We start from the raw sequence: 25,865 nt of genomic DNA, 5'->3' as shown, positions 1-25,865 counted from the left end.
CTAACAAATGCCAGCTGCCTAGTACACAGGGCATACACTGAAAATCACTACACATTCTTTACTGCATTTTGTCCCATTTCTTTTTGACTTTATATACTACTAGAAAACAGGTAGTTTATACAGCAGTAGCACAAGTAAAATGTAGGCAGTATGTACAGCTGCAACAACTACATTCACTTTAATACTATAGTAAAGCCATGCTTTAGAGTCTGGAAGTTGAAATTCCGATTTCTGTCATGTATCTAATATTTATCACTGAGCAATATTTATGCAAGCAGAGAGGTAAGAATCACAGGAAGGAGAACTTACTCAACTAATGAACTGCTATACAAAGAACATAGAGTTAGTCTATCACAAAACTCTGTTTATGACCTTTGTTTTGCTTGATACGGCCACCACTGAGTTATGTTTTGGCATAAGCAAACTGTAGCTGTAGCAGGTGTACAGTTCCCTGATCACTATTTTTATTCATCAGTACACACAGTAAAAGCAAAAAACAGTCGTCTGAATACTTATCATCTTACGCTATCGGGCTGAACCTGCTTCCCATAGACTTGATCTCATTCTTTGCCTGGCACATCAACTCGGTGGCCATAATGAAACATTTCTCATTTGGGTTAAATTCCCCTGTTCTCCAGGTACTATCTACTGCACTTGAAGATTACATACAGAAATGTTTATACCTTTTGTGCAAGGCTGTGACCTAAGATTACAACAGATGTGAGACAAAACTGACAAGAGTTAAGATTAAGAAGTGATGTAGTGCTTCAGCACTGTTTTTCTTCATGATCCATTGTAAGGGTCGTTCACGTGAATATAGTCTTTTTTTCTTTTCATTTTCACAAATTAAAAGAATGACAAGCCTACACCTGGGATCTAATAGAAGCTGTATTAAAAAATGCCAAGTTTGATACACCTTACTGTAAAGAAAAATTTCAGATTAAATTATTCTAACCCTATAGACAAGTCCATGATTTTTATTTGGCCTAGGCCCATGTAGTTGGAAAGGTTGCAAGCCTACCTCTTATCACAAGTAACCTTACCTTTTTCTGCAACATAATGGCAAGCAAGCAACCTATAAGCAGTTTTAGGTTTCACTCTGGACTTTTCTTCTGATTAATTTTCTTCCCAACTTCTCACTACATTTTGCCTTTTAGGGCTTTGCTCTCATTATCATCAGTCCTCAAAAAAATACTTTGCCGTTAGATAATAGTGAAGGATAAGGAGGGCAGGAACAAGAACAGAAGTCCTCTTCCACTGACCTAGGGAAAGGGTCAAAATAATGTTAAAATTACAGATCTTTTAAAAGGTGATCAAACAAACCATCCAGAGCACAGACGTTTGATACCATCATGATATATTGTACTGCTACTCTGCTCTTCTCTTCCATCCTATTCTTCATGTCAGCGGGAAACAGAATTCACAAGATTGTATCCCTCTGAACACATCAGTAAGGTATAGCCTTGTCCTTTTCAGTCTCCTGCTGGTTCAAATAACTGGAACCAATAGAAAGGGTAGTTCAAAGATCTTACAAATGACTGCAACAAATCCAGAACCCTTGAGGTGGTTGTTGGGTACCCTGCACCAACAACTTTAACACAGTTGCAGTCTCCTTCAGGTTTTTCACATTCTCAACATCATTCAAGATTAAATATTCTTTGTTTTCCCTCCAAGTGATCATGTGAAGACTGAGCAAGGAGGAGACTAGTGTGTGGTTACCCACACCTAGGGAGTATGAGCTCATCTTTATCTTTGTCATCTGCTCCTCCTATCCCCTCTGTCAACTTGACACTTTAGGGTTTAGACAAATCATAAACAGAAAGTAGTCTCCAAACTCAAAAATATTTTAATCTACTTCTTTCAGTGTGTTTTTAGTACAAATAAGCATTGTTCCATCAACAAAGCATAGGTCTTCATGGCAAACTTCAGTACCTTTTCTAATCCTTAACTCTTCCTTCAGTTATCTCTGACATATACTAAACATGCATAATCAGTCTACATAGTTATTTGTATTTTCTCTGCAGACAAGCAAAGTCCTTAGCTCCCTTTTCAGGCTACTTAATTCACTTTACCGGTGTCTCAGCTTCACTATTTTGTTTATTTCAGTTATGTTTAGCAAATATTATGAGAGCAGAAGAGTTGCATAGTACCTCAAAGAGGTTGTTTTAAGAATTCACTGGAACGATTTTCATCCCAGTTTTATTCAGCAATTGTCTGAGTGTTCTGCCAATTTTCACAGCAGATAAGCACAAGGCACTTTAGCACAGGTTTTTCCAGGACTGGGATTTGTCAGAAAAAGTTACTGTTTAGCAGTTAATGTCCCTTTTAAAGCCAAAAATATCTCTAACATTTTTCAAGATCCTGTTGAAAATACCTGTGCATTTCTTCTGGAGGCTCTTTGCCACAGATCTGATGATCTGAAAATCAATGCAAATAATATTATGCAATGTTTCTATCTCTAAAGAGTACTTTATCTTGTGGGTTCTCATTTATTGCATTCATATACATTTGACAGCATAATCATTAATCACACCTTTCATAATCAAATGATTATTTCATAATCAAATGAATTATTATAGCGGTAGAGATGTGCTACTGTGATGGGGAATTATTTCTTTAAAAGCATAAGTCTACTGGTCTTATTTTAGCTCATTTTAACACACCATTTCTTCTGACTTATTGCCAGTTCTAAGAGTTACCACAGCACTGCTTAATAACAATGTGTGGTTTCTGACATTTATTTATGGTATACTCAAACCAAAATCAGGCTGGGTGGTAAGAGTTTTAGACCACCTGAGATGTCTTTAAATCTTCAGCACATGTTTAAGTGCAGCAAGACCAGCAATAATCCCATATATGCAGTCATCACACTATTGGCTGGTTTACTCTTTGAAGTTATAGATTCATTTCAGTGAACTATTTTTCCTAAACGTCCTTTTAAAAAATAAAAACAGTTTGATGTAAATCTTTTTATCAATTAAACAATGGAGAAATATTTGGAAAGACAACAGTAATTTTTTAAAGCAAGGCCATGTGTGCACAGTAAATTGATGGATTTTCTGGAATTAATTTAATTTTTTTTTCTTTCACCCTCTTCTTTGCCTTGCATGAAATAAGAACTGTATATTTAGTGTGAGACAGCATCAGTTGTTTGTTTAGTTTTATGAGTGTGTAGTTGTGAGATGAAGATGGGTATCATGTAGCAACTATTTTAGAAAAAACTGTACTTTCTTCCAAAATTTTCTTTTTCGAAGTATTTCCTAAGTATCTGAATATTGTTTCACATTGGTAATATGGCAACAGAGTAAGCAACACCATTTTTAGTAACCGTGAGACAAATCAGTCCCTCTTCCTCCATCTGCATTGTCATTTGAAGTGAAGGACACCTGTTGTCCCCTGTCCAGCAAAGCACTTAAGCATTCCTAGTCTCCTTGACTTCAATAGTATTATTCATGGACCCATAGTGAAACATGTGCTTAAGTGCTTTGGTGGATCAGAGTGTTGCTTAGCAAGGGCAGCAAAGCAGAACCTAGTACAGAGCCTCTAGTGCTGGAAACGCTACAACAGTAATAGTATAGCTTTTCAGGAACAATGGCTTTTTAATTTTTAACAATATATTTGAATGCAAAGGTACTTGTGAAATACATCACTTTTAAAAAGGCTAATTTAAGTTAAAGGAAATTTATAATAACTGATATTAAAAAGCAGAGAAACCAACAGCACTATCCCAGCTCTTTAAAAAATAAGTAAAAGACTGCTTGCTTGTCTTTGTTAGGGGAGAAGAAGGAAAAGCATATTCCTTAAGAAGGACAGTAGTTCAGTAAATCACTGGGATTTATTTACTTTTGGTTTTCTAATTTGGCTTAATTTTAGAAATGTAATCACTAGAGATGACAATGAAGGCCAAATAAGAATAACCTCAGATGTAAAGGACTGTTTGAACTCATGTTTTTCATGCAGGGTGGTTATAGTCGCTACTATTATCACGGAAATACAGATGACATAAATGAATTCTGTGAGAATAGCTCCTAAAAAAACCCCAACTTTTCCTACAAGAATCTCATTTTTAATCAAATACACTTTATTCTTCAAGCAGGAAGCCAATTTGCTATTGCAAATGTTTTTGCTAAGTGATGGAATGTGCAGTCATGCACCAGCAATTTAATTCTGAAATTCAGTTTGCCCATGCTACACCAGAAAAAGCTTTTGGGTTCAAGCATGCACTATATTACAAGGGGAGGTACTTAAATACATGAAGGGGAGGCCATGCATTTTATTTCAGAAGACTAAAATACATCTTGAAATGTGGGGCTTTGATGTTATTCATATGCTAACAATATACCATTTCCTCCAAGTGCTCAATACATTGGAATAAAAAGACATAATTTGCTGACATTGTGCTGAACACTTCCTGTCCAGAATACTGATCAATTGTCATTGAGCTTCCAAGGCTAATCCACCCAAAACAGCCCTCAACATAACCTTTAAATTATTCTTTTAACACTTTAAAATTCCAGTTAAAATAATTTACCATTTTACAGAATAGAACGATGAAACAAAGACCATAACTGTATTTTTACTCTGCTTCTAAAATGCAGTTCTAGTGCCCCAGGGACTCCTTTCATCTAGTGTAAGTGCTGGCATATGATGTGATTGTTAACATAGCTGGCCACCAGATGAAGTGAATTATCTAAACTGCCAAGGTTCCTACTTTCATTCCAATTTAAACATCAATTTAACACAGAAACTGAAGGGTATTATGAAAGCCTTAATATGAACCATTTCAGACATGAAAAAGAAATAGAAGGATTTCTCAAACCACCAAAACAAACAAATATGTAATTCATTGAACCTGAAGATGAGTTGGAAAATGATCAGTGCACAAAGGCATGTCTATCTAACTCCCCACGCTGGCAGATTAATGCAGTATACCCTGGGCACCTTGCAAAAACCAATTCACCTGCATCACAAGGGCATTATCCAGAAGCAACTGTTCTACCAAATGGTTAAAAGGGCAGCCCATAGCCAACAAATGTTTGGCTACATTTTTGAAGGGAAAACAGTTTGAAGCACATTCTAGCCTTTAAGTTTACCATATTCAGGAAGGATTTTCTCCAGTTAAAACAATTTTATTACAGATTTCTTTCTCTAAGTCACTTAATCACCTTTTTCTTAGTTCCTTCCTCCTCCATATAATAATTCTCTCACTCTGTTCAATGTCATACCCACAAGACTGTAAGCTTTTTAATACAGCAGCTCTCTGCACAGCACAATGCAGTTGCTTCTTATCTAAGGTACTGAGACATCATTAGACAGAAAAACCACAAGCAGTACTAATCAGCTTTCTATGCACTAAGAAGATGTTCTAGTCTCAAAGCATGTGAGGAAACTCTCTGAACAAAAGTTCTGGGGCAGATAAAGTTTTTAGAAAGAAAAGGGCCCACCTCTTCAAGGATTTATGTGACTAGCTAATGATGTAAAAAGGAATGACTAGTGTTAAAATGTCGTTGTTTGTAGGCAGTTTGCAGGGAAGATGAAAAACAAATTAAATCAAAAAAGGTAAGCTGTAAGTCTACTATCTCTTCCTCCAGAACTATGGAGTACTACAAGACATGTTAAAATGAGAAGAAACTGTTTCTAGTGAGGTTAATCACAGTGCATCCAACAAGCATGCATGCAGACTCCTGTAAAATCCAAGTTTACTACCTACTAGTACAAATCATCTTAGACCCTAAGAGGAAAGAGTGTTTTCTCGGAATTATACTTGAACACAGAAAAGTTTATCAGTGAACAAGACTAAGAAATTACCAAAGGAAGGATAGCCTTTGAAAAAAATGCAAATATGGTTGCTGTGTTCTGGCATCAACGAGACTGCTCTAGATATACTTTACCTACTTTGCTCAATATATTACAAAAAGAATGAAAACAGGATTGCAAACAGCTCCCAAAATTATTAAAGAATTTGAAGATACAAGTTGGCTTCTAAAATTAAGGGGAAAAGAAGGGACAAACTTCATGAGAACATGAAATGAGGCAAACCTATAGAATTGGTCAGATCACTAATTAAGCAAAAGTAGTCCTTTTGGACTTAAATTGGGGAGGGGAAAAGAGCCCCATCTACCTCATTTACATGAACAGTGGCTGTACATGGAACAGAGTGCCAGAGCAATGAGGTGGTGGCAGTCACTTTGAAGGGGATTTGACAATTTTGACAAGATGAAATTAGTCAACTTAACAATAAATGGTCTGTTTGTTTTACATTGCCAATTCTGTATTGCTCTCAGCCAACTAGCTACCAAAACCTTAACCCTGCAACATAAGCAAGACAAAATAAGAACACCTGTCAGAAGGACAGGTACACTACTCATTATTCAGACAACGTGACTGTATCATCTGTAGATACCTTTTCCCAAATACTTCAATCTGGGTTCAGAAATTTAGATCTAAAGCATTGGATTTACATGCTTTAGCTGCCAGGTCACCTTCATGCAAAAAACTACGTTTTTCAAAGAGCCTAAGACGAAACAAAGCAACTTTAAAAACTGGCAGCATTTACACATAACAACCAAAACTTTAGGCCTGGATCTTAAGGCCACCCTCCCACTCACTGAACAGTTTAGTACTTAAATATAAAGACGAGTGGAGGCAGTAAACTTTAAGTTGGTATTTATAAAGGCAAAACAGTTTTCAAGTGACCTTCCACACTTGGCATTTGTGCACAACAGTTTAATAGCCTATAAATCAAGTCAACAATTTCACCATCCAGTTTAGCTGACCTCTCCCACTAAAAGGGTATTGAGGGAGAAGGTGGAAGTGCTCACCAAGCCACTCTCCCTCCTTTATCAGCAGTCCTGCCTAAGTGGGGAGGCCCCAGTTGACTGGGGGTTAGCAAATGTGATGCCCATCTACAAGAATGGCCAGAGGAGGATCGGGGGAATTACAGGCCTGTCAGTCTGACCTCAGTGCCAGGGAAGGTTATAGAACAGATCACCCTGAGGGCCATCACGCAGCATGTACAGGACAAGCAGGTGATCAGGCCCAGCCAGCATGGCTTCATGAACTGCAGGTCCTGCTTGACTAATCTGATCTCCTTCTATGAGAAGGTGACCTGCTTAGTGGAAGAGGAAAAGTCTGTGCCTGTTGTCTAACCGGATTTTAGTAAAGCCTTTTGTATTTTTTCCCACAACATTCTCCTGGAGAAACTGGCTGCTCATGGCTTGGATGGGTGTACTCTTCACTGGGTAAAAAACTGGCTGGATGGCCAAACCCAGAGAGTTGTGGTGAATGGGGTTAAATGCAGTTGGTGGCCAGTCACAAGTGGTGACTGAGTCCCACGGCTCAGTATTGGGGCCAGTTCTGTTTAATATCTTTATCAATGATCAGGATGAGGGGGTCAAGTGCACCCTCAGTAAGTTTGCAGATGACACCAAATTGGGCAGGAGTGTTGATCTGCTTGAGGGTAGGAAGACTATGCACACCTGCATGCAGCATGCACTCAGAGGATTCCCTCTGTCCTGCATAGACCCATAGAAGACCCTGCTGGCCTGTGAGATGTGCTGAACTGAAAAGAGAGCATACAAGTGACCAGATAGATAGAAAACAACAACACCAAATTGGGCAGGAGTGTTGATCTGCTTGAGGGTAGGAAGGCTCTGCAGAGGGATCTGGGCAGGCTGGATTGATGGGGTGAAGCCAATTGCATGAGCTTCAACAAGGCTAAGTGCTGGGTCCTGCCCTTGGGTCACACCAACCCCAAGCAATGCTACAGGCTTGGGGAAGAGTGGCTGGAGAGCTGCCTGGCAGAAAAGGACCTGGGGGTGCTTGTCGACAGCCGCGTGAACATGAGCCAGCAGTGTGCTCAGGTGGCCAAGAAGGCCAACAGCATCCTGGCTTCTATAAGAAACACTGTGGCCAGCAGGAGCAGGGAGGTGATCGTGCTCCTTTGTACTCAGCACTGGTGAGGCCGCACCTCGAATACTGTGTTCAGTTTTGGGCCCCTCACAACAAGAAAGACTGAGGTGCTGGAGTGTGCCCAAAGAAGGGCAGCAAAGCTGGTGAAGGGTCTGGAGCACGAGTCTTATGAGGAGCAGCTGAATGATCTGGGATTGTTTAGCCTGGAGAAAAGGAGGTGCAGGAGAGACCTTATTGTTCTCTACAACTACCTGAAAGGAGGTTGTAGCGAGGTGGGTGTCGGTCTCTTTTCCCAAGTGATAGGACAAGTGGAAACAGCCTCGAGTTGTGCCACGGGAGGTTTAGGCTGGGTGTTAGGAAAAATTTCCTCGCTGCAAGGGTTCTCAACAGGCTGCCCAGGGAAGTGGTTGAGTCACCATCCCTGGAGGTGTTTAAAAGATGTGTACATGTGGCTCTTAGGGACATGGTTTTGTGGTGAACTTGGCAGTGCAAGGTTAACAGTAGGACTTGATGATCTTAAAGGTATTTTTCAACCCAAACAATTCTATGATTCTATGGTTTCTGAAAGAGATGTCTTGCAAAACTATCACTTTGTTATGCCCCGTAAAACAGTCCGAGAACTGCACTGTGAGGGTATTCCATCTTTCTCAGTGATAAAAAAGAAGGCATAAGAGCAATACATACCAGGGTGGGGTGGAGTGGATGGGGAGAGAAGACAGACTGTGTAAACAGCAGCAAAAAGTATACTTGTAGGCACAACTAGTGGTCTCTAGCAAATTTAAAGGGCAAGCTGCCATCAGTATGTCTTGGAGGGATGTCAGAGGGGTGGGGGTGGAGGTGAGACAAGATGGGATGGAATCTACATCCTTGGAGAGATTAAGGCTGACCAGTTATTTACTAACAAAAATACGTTAAAATATAACAAGGGCTTAGCTTTTGCAGAATACGCTAATCATCATTTTCAACTTCCACAGTTACAGCCTGGTAGTTATATAGTATGTTTTGTTGAAGAATAACTACAAAAATTTGTAGATATATACTTTAAGCAAAACTATGGTGCATAAATTGGTTTTTTTCTTACACAATAACTAACACTAAGAAAAAGATAGCCTGAGATAGGAAGGGCAGTGGTGTTATAGGGAGTAAAAGGTCACAAACCTTGCCCTTCTCAGAAGAAGGGTAAGGATGAAGTTGGGGCAAGGCCCAGAATTAAATGCCTTGTACTAGACTATGGATTCTATCAGGATATATCTTTGTTTCCCCCTCCCCCCAACTCTCCTTTGGGAAATATTCCAGCCACTTCCTTTTTTAACTCTTAATCAATGCATCCACGAGACACCTAGCCCCATGAATAGAGCATACAATGTACCGTGATATCCCATACTGTGTACCTATTTCTACTACTTATTATGAAAGTTATAAACAAATTAGATATGCTACTTTGATAGTGATGCCACCCTACATGCAAATATTGTAAAATTCTGGCCTTCTTACCAATGTGTTTATTCTTCCTGTCACACTTTTAATGAACTAGTATTTTACCATTATTTTACAGACCCATAGAATTGCAGAGATAAAAAATAAAACTACTGTTCTACATACAGTCCTCATTCTTTGTGCACTTCCGTTCTGCGGTTTCTGAACCTCAAGTGTTTGTGTGTGTGCATGTATGTATTTATATATATTTGTGGCTTTAGCATTACTCTTTTAGTTCTTTTTAAGGGAAATTACATTAAAATTGAAGGCACGCAAAACAAACGTGTTCTGGACATGCAAATACAACACAGGTAATGCTTGTCAACTGTGGAAAGGTAGGTACAACCAAAATATATATGAATACAAAAAGGATGCTTCCTGTTTTGCACTCCTTTTCAACTTCCTGATCTTGGACATTCTGCTCAAGACTCAAGACCATTTACAGTAGTTCCAAAATGCTGACTTTGTTAATGCACAGAACTCAGCAGGACAAGGAGTGCTGAGGATGATTGATTGAAATTCAGAACATCTTACAAAATGATTTGTTTGACATAGCCAGTAGGGAACTCTTGTTTGTTGAACTTATTCTTTATTCATGTATTCATGAAAAAAAATACAGTAAAAGCATAATCTCTCCATAGTGCCTGAATGATCACATTGAAATGAACCCAGAGCTTTGCAGTGCTAAGCAAGGTCTTTACTTTGCAAAAGAACAGTTTTATATTGCAATATCATTAGCTGAGCCTAGAGTTTACATTATATTTATAAATCAGCAAGGGAAATTTAACCTGCATTGTAATCTCGAGGCTATGCTGAAAATCAGATATTAAAAATACACATGCATAATAACAACTGCTTATGCGACTTTTTTGTCTTCTTCCTAAATGATTTAGCAATTTTTGTATTGAAATGTAACTAAGACTGTGAATCTGTCTGTATTTTCACAATTAAAATATGTGTAAAAAGAAATACAGAAATAACAAATAAGGTTTGGTGATTTGAAAGAAGTTCCTACAGTAAACCAGTATCATAGGAAAAAAAATGTTACTTGAAAAAAATTACTGACAAGATTTAACTCAAACTTTCCTGGGTTCAAAATATTGAAAAAATAAAGGACAACAATTTAAGGGAAAAAATCCTTATCATAAGCTCCAGCACTGAATAGTGTTTACATTCACAAATGTGAATGGCATATATATAATTTTTGCTGTACAGTACAACACCAAACAATGCTTGATTTTCCATTCCTTACTGAACTTTCCTGCTGCTCCTTTTTCTAAACCAAACTTTTGGATGATTCTATTCAGCTTGTGCTAGTTTTATGTTATATATTCACACCCTGAATTATCTTGAAAAGAAATATATTTACTCACTATGCACACCAGGTTTTGCATTACTAATCTCTGTAATTTGTCATTTATTTTCAACCACAGTAGATGCAGACCCACTTGGCAACTTACTGTTACTGTATCTGACCTTGGTGTTGTCAAACCATTGCGCTAAACCAAGAGGACTTCTGGAAATCATCTTGACTAATTGTTTCTGCTTGCTTCAAAAAGAATCTCCCCTCCTCTCTGCTAAATGTTTGTAACTTGTGAGAGAAGGATAAGGAGTCCTCCCCAACTTTAAAAGGTCTGAGTCAGCTTTCCATTGAATACTTTCTATCAGTTTTGATCAGTCAGACCAAAAAGGTGAAATAGCCTTGAGTTAATAAAGTATATCTGACTGTGTAAAAAATTAATTAGTTTTTGGAAGGGATAAGTAAAATAATTAGGCCCAAATGCAGACTTTCAAAGCTAAGACTAACCAGAAGAGTAGGCACTCATCTCAGTTCTCACTATGAAAGTTGCAGAACTCCTGTTAGGCGACACCTACACTCATTGTCTTCCAAAAAAAACCTGCCTTCCCTTGCATTAATCTCTGTTCAGCTGGGCAAAAGACTTTAGTCATTAAAGGTGGTGTGGTTGCTCTGTTCTCTGTATGCAAAGAACTTTGACGAGTACCAAACCACATAAGAAGTTTTCAGGCACGGAAGACTTCCTCTCCATTCCTGTGATCTAAGCACAGGAGATTTGCATGATGTCATCCCAGCAAAGGGAAAGGCATGAATTTTCATCTCTGAATTGATGTACTTAGACAAAGTAGGACAGCTAAGCCTGTAACCAAGAAAAATTTCGGTCTTTCTGAATAAACAGGACCTTAGTACTTGAACAGAGAAGATCACTTCAGGTTGGCTTCAAAATAACATGCCAAAGACATTCTAACACCATGCATGGTCTCACTCTGTGTTGTAAAAAGTGTGGGATTTTTTTACTTGAAAAGTTTTAGATATTTCCTTTTATTTACAGTCAATGCCTCAACCTGCTGCGACTTCTGATAAGCAATTTGCTGTGTTCATACACAGAGAGATTAATATTGAAGCCTAGAAGACAATAGTGCTATTTTTAGGTAATGGTGAAATGACAGCCTTTTAACGAAACATTTTTTTCAATTGGGAAACAGTGCCAATTTGTTATCAGCTTGTCATCACTTCACCAACTACTTCTGAAATAACTTACAATTTTTTGCATTCTTTTCTTCTGCATGTTATTAATGGTATGAACTATAAATCAAGAGGAAGCCTAAATGTATTACAAGCAACTATAGACCAGTTAACAAGACATTCTGCTAACAAGTCATTTAACAAAAAAGCTTCCAATGCATTGGGGACATCTAAAAATGTCATTTCATATGCAATATTATATAGTTCAAATGGTGACTCTGATTTGAGCCAAATTTGAAATTTTAAGAAAAGTACATCTGGTTAACAAGCTCATAAATTGCAGAGCTTAAATTAAAAATAGATTATTTCAGTCAAATAAAAATTGGAAGGTGCTTGCATTAGAATTAAATGGTCAATAAAACAGGTAAAACTCAGTTTTCAGAAACATGTATAACCTCTTAGGAGTATCTGTTAACAGAATACAAGCTCTTTGCATGACGGAATGGGAGAGCCCTTCTTCAGTTCGGCAGTAAAAAAAAAAAGTGCTTGGCCTCTCCTTCCTCATCTGTTCAGAGCTAGGGGTCTACAAAAAGGGGGTCTACAAGTGTCTCTGTCTTCACTCTACACTCAGCACCTTAAGGAGTTCCCCCATTGCTTTGCTAGTCCTACAGTAGTTTCAATTAGAAAAATACAATTTAAGTTCTCAACCTTCAGTCTCATGACAAGGTCTTCTTCTTATCAAGGGCATTCAATTTTTCAGGCCAGTGTGTACCATGCAAAAATATACTCACACACAAGCCTACTGTGTCTACAATGCAGAGAATACTGCTAGGCACAGACAGTATCTCAGTTTGCAGTAGTATAATTGCATTCACCCTGAGAAGCAGATTAACTGGTTCAATACTACTGATTAAATAGTATTAATAGATGCAGCTATACAGCTTTCAGGACTTCGATTAGCTCATTTACCTTTTCATAACACCACACTGAACTGCACATCATAACCTCAGAGTCACAAACATGCAATATATACACACACTTACCAGAGACTTTCTACCAGTCCTTCTCCTTCAGCTAAAGCTCTTACAAGCAGCAGCTACCCAGAGCTTTTATTTGAAGGAATTACATCCCTTTATTCTTAGGCTGCCTAAGCAGGCTTTTTGAAGTATCACTTTCTCAAAAGCGGGATCCCTCTCTCCTGTCTTAAAAGATGGCCAATATCCATATAAGGAATCAGATGCAAGCTTGTCATCTAAGCCAAATAAGACCCCAAAAAATTAATCTTACTGCCAACTTCACACTGAAGCTGTTTTTTCTAATCCTTGCCTCTGGTAAGCTCCAGCTTTTCTCTCACACCTCATGCCGTGTGGTCATTTTGATTTCACTTAATCTAAGTAAAGAGAAATTGACCTAATCAGCCTGTAAATGTTAATTATATATATTAAATGATTGCTTAATTTCTTATCCTATTCCATCTTCAATGGTTATTTTATACAATTTCCTCTGTCAAATCCTAACACAGGAAATACTACACCTCCTATGACAGTTAAGAACAAGTGATAGGTCAACATCTCAGACAGTAACTGTCTCCTCTACAAACCCTCCTAAGTTTAGCATGCAGTCACTTCTTATTATGTACACACACACACACCACCCCATCACTCATTTACTAAATTTCTAAACTTGTTAGAAAATTATTCCTAAAAAGTCTTCTGCTGACCTTAGTGCAGAGAGATTAACGTTAAAGTGTTTGTGAGCAGCAGTCTTTCCTGCATATGCCTGGGTGTTTCACCAGCTGATTTCAACAGGGTGTGAAAATGCCAGTGATTCAGCATGTGTAAGCCCCTGTTCTCACGTGAAGTTCATTTTAAGATCAAGGCATCAGTCAGTGTAGCCATAGCAATGGCCATTTTTCTGTAACCCACTAATATCCAAACTGTTACCATGGAACCGAGTTGCAAAGACTTGGACAATCAATTCTGATTATAACAGTTAAATGGTCATGACTTAAATCCTACAAATGGTAGTTTTCATACACATATTTGAATAAAATATTTCTGTTCATTGAGAACAGAACAAGTTGTGTTTAGCATTGTAATACCAGTGTAGGTCATTCAGAATAAAATTTGCCCTGATATTCAGGCAAACTTATTTCATATTTTTTTAAAACCTTCAGTCAAGTATCATTCAAAAAGGTAAGAAGAAAATCACAGAAATTACTTCCAACCTGATCCTGAGCAACAAAACATTCAGCTTTCAATATTTCAAAAAGAAAACACATCAGCCCCAATTGGAATTGGCTTTTGCAAAGTAATTTTTTATCCTGTAGTTAAATAAAAGTACAATTAAATTTCCCTGTGAGTTGATTTTGGAATAAAGCAGAAGAAGGAGAAAAAGAATAGAACAGGATGACCCAAAGAAATTTTAAAATGTAGATTATTATTAGTAGTATTTTAGAAAGAACAAGAATAAAAGGCAATTTTTTTTTTCCTGATTGGTGGAAGAAGCAAGGAGGAGAACAGAATGAAAGAGCAGACTAAGCAAAATAAGTCCCCTTGTAACAGGTGACACTGAATGCTTTAACAGCACATACCAAAACGTACTGTCTAGTGGCCAGAGAAGCAAGTATCACTGCTAAGCTGGGAGCATAGCTGTTTTCTGGATTCTGATAGGAAAACAAGCATTCAGAATACTCACTTCAGCAGAACGAGTGCAGCTTTCTCCACTCACAGTCCAAGATACTTTGGGGACTAAACATAAGCTACACCTAGTGCTCATTTGGACAAAAAGTCAAAGCACACAGAAATCAAAACAGCAGGTTGTTTATTTTGTGCCATCTGCCACCAACATGACATAAACTTGACAGCATAATCCATTACTGTTTGTGCAACAATAGCATGAAGGTGTTTACTGGTAGCAAGTTTTTTGTTGAGGAAGTGGATGTATTTTGCAATAGTTCAAAGAAGATTCCAACTTGCTTACATAATTTCTTGGAGGAATGCCATGTCAGTTGAGTGCTTAAAGTCCTATTCACCTGGAAAATCTAATGTCTGATAGGAAAAAAACCCATACAGCAGCATGACCATTATGCCTCTGCAAAGCAAAAAAATGCCTGCAGTAAAAACCACCACACTGATTTAAGCACTGCTGTCAACATTTGCTTCTTTTAGGCCCTAAAGACCAATAGACTCTTACAAGGAAGCAAATCTGGGTCTTACAGGCAGGCAAAACTCCTAGTACTGATTATTCACAGTCAGGTCCCCAGAAACTCTTACCACATTTCATATTTTTCAATTTGAAAGAATGCACTACTTATCTTGAAACCTCCTTTTCCCAGGAATGTGATCCATCAATAGAAATGTAACATCAGCACAAAAAAAACCCTGCACAACTGATGTTTCCCTCTGATTTTTCCTTAACTGTTCAATAAATTAATATGACTATCCACCTCAAAAATCATTATCCAACAGTATTGTCCATAACCATAAAATAATACTATTCACTGATGTGAATCTAAGTTGGAAGCCTCTATAACTAGCCATAGTGGTGATAGCCATCACTGTCATGGCCTCCTTTTCCTAATTGCATGTGCATTTTTGCTTCTGGATTAAGCAAACGACACAAAGGAACCGAGTTTCATGGTTATGTTATTGTTACATAACCATAGCTAACCATTCACTGCTTCTAGCTGCTTTTTCTCTTTCCTTGAACTGTAAAACGAAAAGTCGCACCTTAAAAGTTAATTTTACACTGAGGTGAGAGAAAAAAGATGAGCAGGGTAGAAAAGAAATAGCACTGGCTCAGGAGAGACCTGAAAATTCAGAAACCTGGTTCAGAGACCTGCAAAAGTTGACACACTCCTATCTACACTATTACAGTGCATTACCTTTATTGCCCTTCCTTTGTGATTAACATCAATGTTTATGATACATAAGAGCAACAAACCATGAAAAGCTACTCAAACAGCAAAGAGGACAGCAAAGCAATATTTACAATAATAATTGTTTCTCAAATCTAAAGAATTCAGACAGAACTTGAAAGAACTTCATTGATGTTTCTGATTTGTACAGAAAAAAAACAACCCATGAAAGAGTTACTACATTTCTCTTCATATTACGGCACATAAAATTTCATTTCCCTAACTAATCTCTTCCTTAATTTCTCTTCACCACCTGTGACCATAATATAAAATATTCGAGAACTTCCCTTTATCTAAGCTTCCAAAAACAGGTTAAAACCATGACTGTTCACCAAGCCAGTAAGGTACATGGATACAGTTTGGTTTCTTTTCTGGACAGTGGCTTTATCTGGCTGTGAATTCCTAAATACTGACTCTACTGTTTATTATGTCCAACCAAGACGCAGCCTTTATTCAAGCTTCTCTCTTTAACAATGTGAGAATTATCTGCAGAGACTTTTTTGTAGATATACATCTGGGTATATCAGGTAGGATGTCAGAAGACCTTAAAACATATTAGAGCATAGAGCCTTCAGACTACACCACATTATTCTTCAAGCAGATTGAAATGCAGACAGAACAAGAGATGGCTCCTTCCTGTAGATGTAGATGCAAATATCTTATATAAAGATGCAAATGAAAAACTACAAAGAAAGTTCTTCTTCATAATGCTGCAACTTTAAAACTCAAGAACTTGGACTGAATGGAGGGGATGTGTAAAGAGGGGAAAGATGGGTATACTGTTTGCACGTGACCTTATTTTTTTGGTGCAGAGTATTTTTAAATGGACATTGGTTAAAGTTAAACTGAAAAACATCAAGTAGCCTTGTAAAGACCGAAACTTTTGAGGCTTTGTTTCCTACAGTTTTCTCTGATCTTTCTTTACCAACAGTCCTGACCTTCATTCCAGTCCCTATGTTTTAACTCTAGTAGTGAGGAGTGCGTGCTTGCTGAGGCTGGTGCCAAATGAATGGCTAATGGTTGACCTCTGCCTGCTGTTCCTGCCACTGCTCTCTTTCCATTGATTTTCATGAATCTTGAAAGAATGTCATTATCTTTAAGAATTCAACTTTCTTTCAAATTTGTTTGACCAATTTTTGGAGGGGACAAAGGGAACTGACAAATAGATGGCATTATTCTACCTTCTAGGCCTTTTAACAGTCACTCATGCACATAATGAAATGATAGAGAAGTATGGGTATTAGCTTTTTTGCTTATCTGTTCTTGGCTTCCCGGTTTGTTAGAGTGTTCAAAATACCTAGGCTGGTACCTACTTTAAGATACAACTTTTACTGCTATTACTTGGAGGGATTAAGTTATTAATTTAGTTTGTCCTGACTTTTAATTCAAAATCAGACATTCTATTTTAAAAATATATTTTTAAACATCATCTCCATAGCTCCATAAAGATACACAAAGGCCATGGTCCAACTGCATTATGTGCACTAAAAACAACAAAAAAATCCACTAGTTTGCATAATAGTGTTCAGTTCATGTTTAAAAATATTTGCATAGTACTATGTGTTCAGGTGTTCTTGACATATTTGATATATTCAAAGACCATAATTTGGAGAATAAAATCTCAAGGGTAGTACTCTCTGAAAGAACTATTAACAGACATAGTTCATATATTTAATCTGGAAAGGAAGTACGACAACACCACAATAAATGATCAAAAGAAAGATATGAAAAATGTATCTCAATTTAGTCTTTCTCTAAACAGGCAAGGCTGAGAAAAGAAGCATCACATTCTCAAACACATACAGTTAGGCATACTTAATTCCATTGAAGCAGTTGTTCTAATCCTGTACATACCAGTAGCAAGTGGACTGATTTGTTGTCCATTCTGTAGATTCAAATGCATATTCACATGCACAAAAAACCTGGGAAAGCAAAGAGATTCTATGGAGAGGATCCAAATAAACTGACAAGAAAAAATTGAATAATAGTGATTCATCAACTTCAGGCAATGCCAAATCCTTCTCAGCAGAATGATTTATCTTCCAATATCTTACTTTGTTATGGTTTCTTATACATCGTAAGAAAGGCCTTTAGTTTTATGAACAATAAATATTTTCCATACCATGAACAGGTGAATTTAAATGCAAGTGTTTTATTATGAAAGATAAAGAAAACTGTTAAAAATTAGCCCAACTAAAGAAAAGTAAGCTAAAGAAAAACAAACATTTATTTTACTATGACAGATCAGATGCTGTGTTTGGGTTTGATCAAGTTGCATGGTCAGAGATATTGTCTTATATTGAAGGGCAGTAAACATTACGTAACATACTCCATGGGTTCCTTAACTTTTTGGACCCTAGACCCATGTCAGCTCTCAAAATTGCTTCTTTTTTTTTTTTTTTAAAAAACATTGAAACAATATTGATGCAAGATGTTTCCTGGGATGAACTGAAGCCTGCCTTGAAGACCAGCTGTACATACATGTCCCTGAAGACCACTAGTGTTTTTTTGTATTAACAATGCCTACAAGGAAAGAAAACCAAGTTTAGGAAGATAGTAACCATGCTCACATTAGATAAAGACCATAGTTTGAAGCTGAATCAAAAATATGATCACGTTTGGATTTGATAACACTGTAATCACAAGACTGTCAGTCAAAGCCGCAAAACTATTTTCAGATTTCAAGAGCTTCTTTTGACTACTTTCACCTTGAGGTGAAATGGCAGAAGGATATTTGGGTTTTCTGGTAATTTTGGCAATTGAATTAGTAATAAAGAAATAAACAGCTTATATATGAAAGTACCTCTAACAAAAAATATTAATTTAATTAGGCTTTCAAGTTCAATATTTACCTCTAAAAAGTTCAGTTTTCCCAAAATAAAGTCTTTCTGCTGAAATGGCAGCATGCAGATACCATTTCAGTCCACAAATACAACTATTGCATAATAAGCTTACTTCATTCATTCAAAAAAAACCAAAACCACAAAAAACAAACCTGATCTGAGTCAAATTTTCACTGGAATTATTTGTACCTCAGAATAACAAAGACATTAGCAAAATATTTCAGTCATACCTTCCAAATCTCAGTACTCTAAATTGCTCCAACTTAACCACATTTAAAAAAAAAAACAAAACTCACCAACTACAGTCTAAATCATACACTTACCAGTCTTTTTCCCACAAGCCTTGAAGCCTAAAAGTTACCATGGAAACAAATTCTACATTTCCACAAATTGGAAGAGCCAGTTAAAAACAAAACAAAACTAAACTAAAAAAGGATTAACTCATTGCTAACTATGCCTTATTCAAGGTATAAAGATGGCAATGGCTAAGCAGCTTGTAAGCTGTCAGAAATTTAATATAAAAATAATATATGTTTATATATATTTATATAAAAATAATAAAATAATCAGTGATCCAAAGTAGCATGGCTATCATAAGACCTTAAAAAAAAAAACTTAAAAATTACACTGCTTCTTCCAAAGAAGGATTTTTACAGTGTATTTACAATATGCCACTGTAACAGTTAATGTGTGATAAGAGTACGACTAAACCACAAATTATCCTTTAACCTAAGTGGAGGCAGAACTGCTGGCTGAAGCTTTAGATTGAAGTAGTGTATTCTCCAAGTGTTGCCTACATCAGAGAATTACAGAGAGATCTAATCTCTCACAGCTTTGGTTTCCTATCTATAAAATGGGGATGGCAATGCTTGTAACAGCAGATAATACTTGGGAAGGGTACTGCTTATGTTTATCTGCATGGCTGCCTAATCATGCAACATCCTAACATTGCCATATTGTGCTCTATTTATATTCCGTGATGGTTATCTGTGACCTTGAACAATACAAAGAAGCTGTAACTCCCAAGGTCATCTGTCTATAGAGTTGAACAGATACAACTCCTGATACCTATTTTATATCAAGGTTTGATACGTTTCAGATTACACATGACCTAAAAGCATATGAAAAATCAAAACACAAGGGCTAGAAGCCAAACATGCACAACTAGGGATTAGTTACCCCTGTTTGACCGTAGTCCATGGAATTTCTACAATTAGATGAAATAGGACTGGAATTCTTCTTACTCCAGAAGTACTTTTCTTACCATAGAACATAAAAATATTCAGAAATAGTTCTGATATGGGAATTTGCTTGTAAAGTCTCCTGCTTCTGGGTGATATTATTCTCAAAATATCTAAGGTCGGGGGGCATCATCCTTCCATTCAGTTTGACATCTAATTTATCCTCTAAATCCTCATCATTCATTTCAACCTTGTTTAATCACTATATTGATCTTAAACACTGCGTCTTCTGGGAATGCCGACGAGTGTGGCAGTCCTGATAATGGCTTATGTCATGTGAGCCCCTGTCAATTATAAACCAGTTTCAAAGCACTAATGACACTGAAGTACATCAGATAGTGACTGTTCCTAACCTAAACCAGATTTGAAAACACAACGTAGAACAGTTTTTCACCTTTTTTTTGGTAGGTATTTCTAAGAGATCTTTGAAAGGTGGCAAGCCATTCATCAGGGGTTTTGAACTTGTACAGTAGAAAGTCACATAAACTGAAAAAGATTAAAATCAGGAGTTGACTAGGTGTCAACAGATATTTGGAATGCATTACAGACCTATCCTGACTGCATCAGAAAAAATATATGGGAAAAAATCGCCCATCTCATTTCAGCTTCATTTTTTTTACTATTCTTAAATTCTCATAGTTTAGAATGTTTCTTACGAAACAAGTGTTTCTTCAGCCTCAGTCATAAAACAATAAAGCTACACAGCAAATATCTAAAGACAGCAAATATCTAAAGACTCTGTACATTTATTTAAAATAAAAAATAATAAATATTAAGGGGGTTAAATTTGTTTACTTTAAATTGTGCACTAGAGGCAGACTAATTTTTTCCAGTTCTCCTCAAAAATATGGCTACAATGGGAGGTCTTAAATCCTCAGTATTATTCCTCCATGCTCTTCCAGTGCAAACAGTGAAACTATTTCTAGAAATTCAAACCACTGCTATAGTGGCAGTGAGTAAAATCAAGCCTATTGTTAAATACTGTTTCATTCTTCTTTTGTCCTAAAAAAATTTCCCCTAATGAAAACCAACAAGGATTATTCTAATATTGCTCTAAAAATGCTATATGTTATTTTTGGCTTTGTAAAGACCAACTATATTAATAAAGTTCATCAAATTTCCTAGCACTGTAAGCACTGGATAAACATTTGCTTCTCTCACTTAGAGATACACTTTAACAGTTTCAGATGAGAAAAACTAGGTGTTCATGTGGCTTTAAGAGATTCTCCCAGTTTCAGACTAGCTACTCTCTCTGGTCATTGAAGAAAGATCAGGGACAGGGCTTATAAGTAAAAGCCTTTTAGCATAATAAAAGAAAAACCAGAATAGATAATAAAGGAAGAGGGGAGAGACAGCAACAGAGAATTGCATGTTTCTCAATAGATATGGCACAGAGGACACTGGTTAACCAATACCATCAAAATCAGAATATTCTAAGGGTGTTACAAGTCAACCAAAGCTTTAAGGAACAAAATAACTTCACTTCTTTCTCTACTAAAAAGGTATATGACAATCATGAAAAAAACCAAAACTAAGCAAAAACAAAAAACAAAAACCCTAACAAAAGAAAAAAACCCACTCTCTGATACAATCTTCTTTGTTTTATAAAATTTTAAATTACCTCTGTATTGCTCTTCTCAAGTCCATTCTCCTGTTATGGTTTGATCACCTGTAACCCTGTTCTCCCTCTGAGGCTGAAGACTCAACATCTATTTTTGACTACACATTTTGTCAAAGAGAAAAGAAATAGGAAAATCTTCAATGATTTATAAAGTGACTACTGTACTACTTAGAAAGCATTATTACTGTTTTTTCAAACAGCAATAGGGTGCGCACACACTTGACAGAACATTAAAAGTCATATGCTTTAGCAATTTAAGTCATTTGTTTTGTGTCCCCTTATCTGCCATGACAATTGATGTACTGTCTAGCAATCAGTATACGTACTAGTTTACAATGCTATTTCTGTTGCTTTAGAAAAATCATCTAGAGTCAACATAGCTTTTGATTTTCTAACACACAAATCTCTGCCATTTTTGGACTACAGTCTTGAAGTTACCTCACACTGATCTTCATATATAATATCATCATCAGTCTGCAACTTCATGGTTTTTCTTGAGAGTTTGCTTCACCTTTGCTTCAAACTCATTTACTTACCCAGTAGAAATCATGTCTCCACTAAGATTAACGCATGCTAATTTTATCACAAATTTTATCAAGAAACATTTCACAGTGACTTCAAATAGTCAAGACATGCTTTGATGCACAAGGAGTTAACAAAGTTTCCATTTAGGGTACTATAAGCATTATTTTACTGCTGACCCTTGAACACTTTCTAGAAATAATTCTTCTTTATTATACAGGAAATAGAAAAATGTCTTACTCCGTAAGTAATTCTTATTTATCTTTAAACAAAAGCTACAAAACTGTTTGTTTTCTTTCTAATATATTAACTTGACTGGAAGTGTATTTTTTGATCTGTGTTCTCTTGCTGCCACGAGTGTTCTTCACACAGATCCTTACACAGTAACCCTGCTTGCAAAGTGTAGATTTGTCCTTACAGAAGTCACTAACACTCTCCTTATGTCCGTAGTACACTAACACAGACAATGGTATGTTGCCTTGTTTCCTTAGTTCAAGGCTTGTCTGATTATGTTCTGTAACATGGAAAATTCCTATGCATTTTTAAGTTTAAAACAAGATGTTCTAACATCTTGCATATGTAAAAATATTGCACATCTGTCATACCATTCTAGTCTGTTAAGAATGGGAAAACTTTCTGAGGAGTTTACAGTTTTCATGTTTTGTGACTCATCTCCCTCTTTGAAAGGTTTGTACATGGGAGATACTTTTTGTGGTCTCGTGTACAGCCTGTAAACATGTTCACTTAAGTGAACTGCTGTAGATTTCCATCTTCTGAAAACTGCCTTTTTAGTCAGGATGATCTTAAGCCAGATAACTTCCAGCCATATCCCTGTTTTCACTAGACATAAATAACTTTCACCAACATGTGGGACACACCATAGGCTATAACATCTTCCAAACGCTCAGAAATCAGACAACAAATAAAGAGGACATTAGCATCAAGCAACAGTTTTACAGACGATGAGAGACTGAGCCATCACATCTCTGAGAACAGCTGACAGTTTGCTCTCATTTAAAGAAGCATTAGCAATGCCTTCCAACAATAGGCCCAAGTCTATTCTGCCTCTTTTCCACAGCTATATAAAGGGCATAGATCCCATATTCAGCTGGCTGTGCAGATCTTCTTAGTACATCTGAGATTGCCAATCAAGACACAAGACAAAACTCAATCAGGGTAGGTTCCACACTGACATGTTCCTGTCCTCATATCATTAAATTGCTGTGGAAACCATTTTATAACCATTCAAACTGTATCTACAGAGAAAATTGAAAGAGTGTCTCTTCTTTGAATCTACTGTCTACTATCAGAATACCTGCTTTAAAATTATGTCCCTGCAGAAAGGCCTTCCACAGTTTAGTATTTCCTTCCTTTGAAAAGCATCTGTTAGACTTACAACACACACACATATTTTAATCACTAAAAATGTAATACAATTTGAGAAGAAATTGAACAAAAAAATTCTATAGGGAAAAATCGGGTAGGCAAAATCTAACAAATATAAATACAACCCTACAGTTATAGATTGAACTAACTCTTTTTGTTGCTATCCTGTGAAACGTTTAACTAGTGCCAGATTATTACCTTTGCCTTTTTATTAATCTTATCTGCACTGCTGTGTTCCCAGGCTACAACAAACATTGCATAAAGCCTTGTCTGTATGGTAAATAAGCTCTGTCTGGTTACCTATGCATGACACAAACCATTTTCTATGAACTGAACAAAAAATTAAGCATCTAAAAATGCAGTCCTTAGGGAAAAAGGTTTTCTGCTAGAATATATTATTTATATTTAACATTCATACTCCCCTGTCAAATTTTCAAGCAATGAAAGTGAACAATATTTAGTGTAATTTAATATTAAATACTATGCTAATTGTCAGTGGCCTTTGAACTTTCAAAGTAGTGCTACCATCCACATGGCAAATATAATTATGGAATTTGATTTCCTATATGTTGTAAGCAATGAAACTGCTTTAATTGACATTAATATATATTTGTAATAACTTCTGTGTAAATTAAAAATCAATGCCAATTTTAGCTCCCTGGATACTATTTTTATCGAACTGGTATTTCTTTGGAATTGGAGATATGCAGAAGCAAACATTTTCCAGAATGTACAATATATGTTTTAAATCCCAGTGTAGTTTGCATGCATGCCATTTATGTTTAAAGCTTGCATATCTCACACTTATGTACACACTCATAAAGACAAATCCCATCAGGTCTAGGCTGCCTTCAGGAGATTTTGCTTCCAGCTGATTTTTGATTGATTGTCAAGCATGCTTCACCAAGACTAAGTGGGATATTGTATTATCTGGTATCAGTGCTGCAGTGCACTGTAGATATCCAAAACAGGGTTACAAAAGAAACTAAAAGTAGAGTTATTCACTTTACTTTTTTTTCCCAATTTTTATAGGGCAATCTAGATTTAGCAAACCTCTCAGCCCTGATGTGATTTCAGATAAATTCTTGGCAAACATTGCTAATTTGTTTCTTTCTTATTTTACCATTTTTTTCTTTGTCCCCATACTCACTGATTAAATGTTGGCAAGCAAACTACAAATACAGATATCTAAAGCAAAGTTACAACTTCATACCAAGGATGGTGTTTTTATTTGGCATCAATAAAAATATTTTGCCATCTGGGACAGATGTTTTTATGAATTAGGTAAATTTCAGACTAAGCTTTGAAAAAGTCACAATAGCTGCTGTGCGGAGTAGAAGGTGGTCTTTGTAGTTTCAGCCCTCAAAACCAGCATGCTGAATTGTATAAAATATTTATCCATTGTCATAAAAATCACAATAACTTACAATTTTTCTGTAAAACTAAAAATGCCAGAAGTATATGTTGGAGTTACTTTTTATGGTTAAATGGAGTTAAACATATAAGCTACATACTAAATAAAGATGGATTGAGGAACAATGAAGAGAATAAGAACACTCACAGCTCAAAGGTCTTGCTCTCACACACAGCACAGGGCCACATCTGATCTCAGAGTGGTTTATCCTGCTGTGACTGCATAGACTTCATTAAGCTTCATCCTTTATATAAACACAAATGAATACATAAATAGAAAGCAAAGAGTTGCACAGATTTTACACTAGAAAAGGGTGTGTGGGTGTGTGTGTGTGGAATCTCAATCAGGAAGCACCCAGCTCCAGCTCCAGTTCTGTTTTCAAAAGCTGTTTGTTCACATTGTACTCCTTAGCAAGAAAGCTAATTTACACCCTAGCTGCAAAGCAGCAAAACTAGTGCAATATCACAAAATATTAGGGAATTTTTTCCTTTCAAAGAAATAGCATTTCTCATCAGTAATAGAAACGCAATGTGACCTAAATTAGGTCTTTAAATTAGAAGCATTAAGCTATACCAGCCCTTTATAATAATTTCCATTTGCTCCATGTCAGGTAAAGACTCCCTTCTTTCCTCGATCCTTTCCTAGCAGTACTAGTCAGTCATCAGGATATACCTAGGACTTCCATTCCACACTAAGAACCATTACCACTCCTCCCACTCCAGGCTTTTTTGAGCAAACTGCATTTGGGAAGAAGAGAAAACAGAAAAAAATCAGACAGCTTCAAAACATAATTAATTTCTGTTAACTTGCAAAAACAAGCACATTTTTGTAATCAATTATTTTATTGCAAGTAACTTTTCATTAACTAATTCCTTTTAAAAATAAAGGCATGACAAGAAAAATTATATAAGCTAGATTTTGTAAATGCCACAGAGGCCCAGCATAACCCAACATACCTGTAGTTGTATTTTACTAAGCAAACAAACCTTCAACTTGTAATTTGCTTCTGATATAGCCTAAAAGCACTTTATTATATTAAAGCTCATTGAT

General features: G+C 36.5%; 1 long non-coding RNA gene across 1 annotated transcript; it reads right to left on the bottom strand.

Moving 5' to 3' along the window:
• Positions 1-17,204: 17,204 nt before the first annotated feature.
• On the bottom strand, positions 17,205-25,605 carry LOC142050478 (uncharacterized). The gene is made up of 3 exons (XR_012658040.1): positions 24,963-25,605; positions 21,494-21,591; positions 17,205-17,710 (listed from the first exon to the last, which is right to left on the bottom strand). It is a non-coding gene; the product is annotated as an uncharacterized LOC142050478 (long non-coding RNA).
• Between the last annotated feature and the right edge of the window lie 260 nt (positions 25,606-25,865).

Source organism: Phalacrocorax aristotelis, chromosome Z (genome assembly GCF_949628215.1).
Source record: "Phalacrocorax aristotelis chromosome Z, bGulAri2.1, whole genome shotgun sequence".
Classification (NCBI taxonomy): domain Eukaryota; kingdom Metazoa; phylum Chordata; class Aves; order Suliformes; family Phalacrocoracidae; genus Phalacrocorax; species Phalacrocorax aristotelis.
The sequence above is the reverse complement of the archived record's forward strand: the minus strand, read 5'-3'. Positions and strand labels throughout refer to the sequence as shown.